The 5,532-nt window shown below is 45.8% G+C and overlaps 1 long non-coding RNA gene across 1 annotated transcript; it reads left to right on the forward strand.

Moving 5' to 3' along the window:
* The first annotated feature begins 459 nt into the window (after positions 1-459).
* On the forward strand, positions 460-4,367 carry LOC125158336 (uncharacterized). Its single transcript, XR_007149355.1, has 2 exons — positions 460-1,113; positions 4,028-4,367. It is a non-coding gene; the product is annotated as an uncharacterized LOC125158336 (long non-coding RNA).
* The last annotated feature ends 1,165 nt before the right edge of the window (positions 4,368-5,532 follow it).

A 5,532-nucleotide genomic window follows, 5' to 3' on the forward strand; every position in this document is an offset into this window, starting at 1 on the left:
TGGGTGGTGAACGGTGAACCTTACCGGGGCCAGGGGCACATACACTAAAACAGAGCAGCGCTGGGTGCGTGCAAGTGTGTTTTTTCTCCCACACCGTTCCGCGGTGAAACATCACTGCCATTTTAATTGCTCTGAGCCTCTGTGCCAGTTCCAGTCATATTTTTAATGCCCAATCGACCATGAAGCTCAGAATTTTCACTTCATGGCCTCATCAACAAATTGATCCTTAATTTCCATATGATTAAGAGAAAAATGCCTCTTTTGTAAGAGACTAGCCCTATGTCCAGCAAAGTGATACATGAAAAATAAGAAACAATTCAAGTTGGCTAATGAAAAATTTAATTTCTCTTCACAGAGGTATGACACAGCCAGTCGTCCACGTTCACAGGGTTTATGTTGCATTTTCTGCCGTGTCAAGAGAGGAAGAAAAATGGAGCCATGAACTTGGGTTGTAATTGCAGTCCTCCTCACCTGGGTGTGGTCGTGCACCTGTAAGAGCTTCGTGAGTTCTCATCCGCCCTCTCCTTTCCTGGACCCCAGCCGCTGGAGAAGCTTTAAAAAAATACCTTTCATGAGGAACAAATGCCATTAGCGTGAAGACTGTCTTCTGTGGTTTTGAGGCAAGATATTAAGGCAGACGTTTGCATTTTCCAGAGACAGGTGCCAGAACGTAGCGAAAGAGAACATAGTACAAGTCTCCAAATGAGTGCCAAAGGCTTTCTACTCGAAAGGATGTCTGTCGAGTCTGTGCACTACGTAAAGTGAGAAGAACCTTGGCCCCTGGTGACCAAAATAAGGGTAAGAAGACTGCAATTCAGCGTCTGCATGGCCCATCTCCTCTCCAGGCGAAACAGTACGGAAGAGGGGACCATCCCCTGCCCTGTCACTGCTGGCACTCCGGTGCAGCTGGCCGGGTGACTGCCTGGTAGGTCCGCGCGGTGGCCGCTGTTATCGGGGCACCGTGGAATCGCCCGGATCCGAGGCCTGCAGAAAGTTCAGCGATCCCGATCTCCTCCTCAGGCTCGACTCCAACATCGTGGAACATTTTGTGTCACTTGGCACTGTGTTTATTCTAGAAAATGGAATAGAAGAACAATTTGTCTTGGCCTTAAGGTATTGCCATTTCCCTTTCTTACTGATTTTGTAAACCAAAATATAAAATATGCAACTATGTGAGGGTCTGGGCGTTCACTGAAGTTATCACGGTAGTCATTTCGCAGTACATAAGTCCACCCAGTCGTTATTGGCGCACTTTAAACTTATACATCGTTATATCTCGGGAAAACTGGGGGGAAATAAAAATGTAATCTTGCTTGAAAAGGCAAGACTCACTGGTTTCTGAAGATGTTGATTTCCTTCGGGCCAGCCACGTAGCCTCTTTGAGCCAAAGTTCCTTAAACTGCGCAAATAAAACACGGGGCTGGTAGTCTTTCCGTGTATTATAGGCTGTCGCATCCTCCAGAGTTGAAAGGTTGGGTGTAAGTGGTTTCACTGGGAACCGTGTTCTGATGTGCGCTTCTCCAAAACAGAAAAGAAAAGAAAGAGAAGAAAACCAAGAAATTAATTACAAGCCATGAACGACAAAATTAGAAACAATATACACACGCACGCGCGCGTTCCCGCACACACACGCTGACAACTGCCAGGGATTCAACACTGTTTGACTTCTCTCACGATGCACAGAACCACTAGTGACTTAGAATGTCCTGTCTGCAGCCCTCCCGCCTTTCTCTCTGTTGTTGAAATGGCCAAGGAAGCAGGCACCGGCCCCGTTTACTTACACTTAGAAAACTTCGGGGTTTTCTAGAAGTGTTCAAAGATTTTTTTTAAATTATTATTATTTCCTTGAAAAACAGGGTTTCTGGGGCTCTGCCCTCTATTGGCTCAGAGATGTATTTTAATAGACCCAATGTATACTGAGGTCGGGTCTCAGATTTGGCCTCCTGCGTGGCCACCCGAGATGTATTTATTTTTTTATTTATATTTTTAACCGCCTTTGCCCCCGAGGATCTCATTAAAGTGAAAAACGAGCACAGGGAAGACCCGGGCTGCCAACGTTGGCCTTCTGTGCCCAAGACAGAACTCTCATCGTCCAGCACGCTCCTGGAGGCCGGAGAGAGCCTCAGGGCACCGCGCAGAAGTGAAACAAACAGATGGAAGTTTTGTTTGCATTGAGGGTCACGGGGAAGGCTGACCGCTCCTATAGATTTCCTTCTTTGTACCTTAAAAAAACGAGGGTAGGTACAGAAAGATAAGGGCTCTGGGGCTCCTGGGTGGCTCAGTGGGTTGAGCGACCGACTAGGGCTCACTCAGGTCATGATCTCACGGTTCGTGAGTTCAAGCCCCGCGTCGGGCTCTGTGCCGACAGCTCGGAGCCCGGAGCCCGCCTCGGATTCTGTGTCTCCCTCTCTCTCTGCCCCTCCCCCACTCATGCTCTGTCTCTCTCTGTCTCAGAAATAAATAAACATTAAAAAAAAATCTGTTTTTAAAGAAAGGGAAGGGCTCCGCGCGCCAGCAAAGGGCAGGCGACCAAACAAAAGATAATGCAATAGTTTCCTGTGGCCAGTAGCGATGCCCATGATTGTAACATGCAATTAAATGCAATTAATAAGCTGCACGACCCGGACATAAAAGCTGGAGATGGAGGCATTCCAGGATTGCGGAATCTGGGGCGAGAACTAGCAGGACACCGCCTCCCTGTTCGAAAAGGTCCATAAGGCCCGAGTGAATACATGGTGAGTCCTCTCGTGGCAGAAAGAGAGATGATAGCTTTCTCTCTCCTCTTCTCACAAGGGCATTAATCCCATTATGAAGGTGGAGCCCTTACTACCTCATCACCTCTTATAGACCCTGCCTCCTAAAAGCATGACCTTGGGGGTGAGGGCTTCAGCCTACCGATTTGGGGGCACACAGGCAGTCTGTGGCAGCTTAGGTTCCTTTAAATTTAAAATGGGCTTAGGGGTAAGCCAGGAGAAGACTGTGTGATAGGACCGTTTTCGGGAAGTAGGGTTTAATGGTCCCTATGTCCTTCTTCTGGACGTGTCTGTCGGTCTGCCTGGTTTATGCTTGGGGGTTTCTAGGGCATTCTGCGTTACTTAACTGTTTTCATTTGGAACGGCCAATATGGGGGCGACAAGCAACGGCGATGAGAATACCGGTGTAATAGCAATCGAACTCTTCCTCCAAGGCAAGTATTGCGGTCCACACCTCATATGAAGTGCCTCACTACACATTCACATTCCCTTTGGGACATGCATGTCAGGAACCACGTGTAAGGAATAAACACACTGAGATAGGGTTGTGTTTTCACAGGACAGAGCTAAATGGAGAGGTGAAGAGGTATGTCTCATAGTGGACCATTAGGTGATTTAGTAGAGCCAGGAGGGCACTGTTATTGGAGCCAAAGAACAGAGGCCAATGCCCCCCTCCATTTCTAGTCCTCTCTGTCCTTTGTGTCAAAGTCAATTATGCCTACTGGAATGAATTCCTTGACTCTCTTACCTTGAATGTACTTGGCTTCCTTAAATCATGGAACCATCACTTGGAGAAAGGCCCAGGGAAGTCCTCTTGCCCATACTCCCAGACTGGGCCCCGTGGAACCAAAGTGTGTGTGAACGCGTTCAGAAATGGCCATGCGTCCCGCATGTTCCACGCAGAGTGCCAGGCAGAAACACCAGGATGCTTTAATGCCTCAGCAGTTCCCAAAGCACTAAGCTCTATGTTTATGGCATGTGATTCACTGGTTCACCATAGAAATGACGAGAACATAAACAGATAGAGATTTCTTCAAGGTAAACCGGAAAATCAGGGGGAGAGCAATGGATTGTCTCCAAATATGCTATTGATCAGTGCCAAATAAAAACCTGTTTTCTAGTCACCTCTAATACAGACCTTTTGAAGAGTTTAATATTTAGTTGGCGATATCGTCAAATGATATAGAGAGACATTTTTAAGTATATGTGGATTTTATTCCATGGATTTTCATATGATTACAGTGACTTCTTTTTTCTCTTCTCCTCATTAACAGGCACTTTATTCATTTGGTCTCGATATCAAGGTTAAACAGAACTCGACTGCACTTCAGCCTTTATATTCACAAGGTTAAACGTAACATATGCTCCGTTCTTGGGCCCTAATTACGCTCCTAACCATTTGCCTCATGTATCATAACTCCCGAGTATGCTGCGAGAGGAAGAAATTAGAAATTTAACAATTTTTGAAAGACTCAAAATCCAATTAGATAATCATCTGATTTATATGCTAAGTCTTCACAGTGAAGCACAATGCAGAAAAATGAGCTGTAATTGTTTTGGGAACGTTCCAGAGACACCAGAAAGACATCATTTACAATAAATTATTATGGCTTCCTTTCCTTGTTGTTTCTTTATGTATTGTAATTACAATATTGATTATCTCTGAAGGATTAGTCCACGACTAAGTGAACATAACCTGCTTTGCCTGGTTAAATCAGCAAACGCTACACGTTATTGATTCTTCACATTTTGTACCAATTACTAACCAGAAAGTAACTGATCACACGTCCTGAGCTTATCGGTAGATATTTTGGATTTATGAGAATTCCTTCATGCTAATGTGAAACCCATTTTCCCCAATGCTGGTGGAATGCTTCACCGGATAAACAATTCATTGAGGCTGGCATTTTGGTTTTTTTCTGTCTGCTGAGAAACAAACACTGGGAAGACCTATAGAAACGCACAGGTTTTAATATTCACACTCGTACCCTGACCAAGTACCATAGACGTTTAAGGGCAATTCTAAAAACTTGCTTAGTATTTCATCCCAGAATTTCCCTGAGGAAATCCCCAGGTCGGAAGCACTGTTTGCACACTCTCATTGCAAGAAGGTGGAGCCTTGAGTTTCAGATTCTTCTTATAAAAGTGGCGGGGTAGCCTGACGGGGGAGCGTGGCAGACTGACCAAGATCACGCACTGCCAAGCCCCAACCGAGGGCTCATGATCGTGCGTCCACTGGGGGCAATGCGGTGGCTTAGTTTGAATTTGTTGTTCAGCTGGATGAAAAGATAATCCTTAACTCTGTAGCTATTTTTAAATGACTTTCCTGTTCAAGTGAAAGGAATCCTCCCCAGTCAAGCAGGTGCACTGACATTTAATGCAAAGACTACCTCTGGGGCAGAAGGAATTATCCATAATTCAGGGTCCTTTATGCAGACTTCCAGGAGCCTGCGAAATACTTTTCCTTTTCAAATGGTTGCATCACTGACTCATTTTCACACTCTAACCATTTCCTGGGGTTTCCAGGGTGTCTTTAAGTTTATGTATTTTGAGAGAGAGAGAGAGAGAGAGGGAGAGGAAAGGGTAGAGAAAGGGGGACAGAGGATCTGAAGAGGGCTCTGTGCGGACAGCAGAGAGCCCGATGCGGGGCTTGAACTCAAGAACTGCAAGATCATGACCTGTGCTGAAGTTGGGCGTTCAACTGGCTGAACCACCATGGTGTGGTGCCCCCACACCATGTGTCTTTCAAGTTCACGTATTTTCGCTTCTTCTTTTAAAA

This window comes from Prionailurus viverrinus, unplaced genomic scaffold, assembly GCF_022837055.1.
Source record: "Prionailurus viverrinus isolate Anna unplaced genomic scaffold, UM_Priviv_1.0 scaffold_33, whole genome shotgun sequence".
Taxonomy (NCBI): domain Eukaryota; kingdom Metazoa; phylum Chordata; class Mammalia; order Carnivora; family Felidae; genus Prionailurus; species Prionailurus viverrinus.